Here is a 1,960-nt window from a genome sequence, read left to right as displayed (position 1 = left end):
CGTGACTCGTCAAATCACAACACAACCACAGCAGCAGGCTCCTCCCTAAAGGCCAAGGGACACAGTCACTCCTCCCGTTTGCTTTGCTCCTCTGGGTTTGAAGCATTTCCAAACATTTACCCAAACTTTAAACCTTCGCTCGCCCGTCAGGGTTTGCAGATTTGATCAACATTAGATCTTGGATCATACTTGACAAAAAAAACAACAACTTTGACCTTACAGACACATGGAAAGGTGTTTGGGGCTGATGAAAACGTTATTTAAATGCAGTTCGCTAACGTTCCTGCTCCATTTACGTGTTAGAGGAAGACCTGTTAATCTCATGTCAATCATTCCATCCTAGTGTCAGAAGTGGAAGCTCAGCCTGGATCACACTCCATCCTTCTTTCAAATATTTATAAAAATATCATGATAAATGTTTTCAACAAAAATAGAACCTGTTATTCACTTAATGTAGCCCCGCCCGCTTTCCCTGCAGCTTTGTATTCTTCCTGATGGCTCAGTCTTTCTGGACCCCTGTTCCTTAGGTTTTGTCCTCCACACCAACCATCTATGTGTCGGGATGGCCCTTCTGTCTCCTGCTTTTTATCTGGATCAGGTGGTTCCAGCCAATCAGAACCTGGATCCAACCTGGTGGACGGAAGCAGAACTACTGATTGTGTCTGTTTCTTCTACAAAAGGCTCTTCAGTAGATGGACTTTTCATAAAAAACAATGTTTATAAAGGCAGATTTAGGTAATGTAGCACCTTATAAAGTGTATGTGAACACCATCTGAGCTGCGTTCACTAAAACTCCCAGGCTCATTAATATTAAAATAACAGTTGGCAACATTTTCAAATGCAAATTTGGTTTTAAATAGAAAGTGCACATGTGGTTCTGAACGGCCCCTAGTGTTTCTGAAATACCACATTGCTAATTGCAAAAGCTCATTCCCCCAATCAACTCTAAATGTTGTCAGCTGAGCAGCGTTCACAAACACAGAAGAAATCAAAAAACTGACTTCTTGGTTCTTTTGTTATCAGACACGGTTCTGTTTCTCACATACATGTTTCGACGGACGTCTTTCGTTTTCGTTCGAAACATGTCAGGTACGTGAAAAACGCCACCCGTGTCTGATAACAAAAGAACCAAGAAGTCAGTTAGTAATACAGACCCTATGAACTTTATTGCACTAAGGAAATAAAATAGACAAAATAAGATAAATTAAGTAATACAATTTAAGTAAGTGAGCTGAAGTTAGCTGCCCCCTGCTGGTGAAACCTGGTAACTGCACCATTTATTTGCTGTAAAGGTGTGTTGGGCTGTTTTAGAGCCTCACCTCCTAGAAAATAAGATTTAATAAAAGGAAAAGTAATGCTAAAGTTTTTTTCTTGCTTTTTAGACTAATTCTAATGAATTAGAATCGTAAATATATGATGGAGAGCACTGCTGATGGAGCAGACCTTTTCAGCAGCTGCAGTGTCGTCACGCCGATCATGTAAGCAGCAGATCTACATTCCAGATGCTCAGAGGAACAATGGTGACGTATCAGACAGTACATGTCAGAACAGGTGACTTAAAGATCTAACTGATAAAGAGCAATGCCCTAGATCTGGAGCTTCTAGAGCTGCTTGCTCACAAGGTGTTTAATAAGATAAAACTGATTACAGAGGCTTTTGCCATGGATGATTAGAACATCTTATCTGCTGCTGCTGATTGCTTTGAACCTCACTTATGACAAATAAACATAAGAAAATAGCTCTATGTAAATGAAATTGGGGCTGCACAGTGTTGTAGTGGTTAGCACTCACCTTACAAGAGGTTCAAATCCCGGCTGGGACCTTTCTGTGTGGAGTTTGCATGTTCTCCTTATGTATGTGTGGGTTTTCTCTGGGAACTCTGGTTTCCTCCCACAGTCCAAAAACATGCTTCATCGGATAATCAGTGTCTCTAAATTGTTCCTAGGTGTGAGTGTGTGTG

Source organism: Oryzias latipes, chromosome 11, assembly GCF_053564925.1.
Source record: "Oryzias latipes strain Hd-rR chromosome 11, Olatipes_Hd-rR_3.1".
Lineage (NCBI taxonomy): Eukaryota > Metazoa > Chordata > Actinopteri > Beloniformes > Adrianichthyidae > Oryzias > Oryzias latipes.
Note: the sequence above shows the minus strand (reverse complement) of the source record.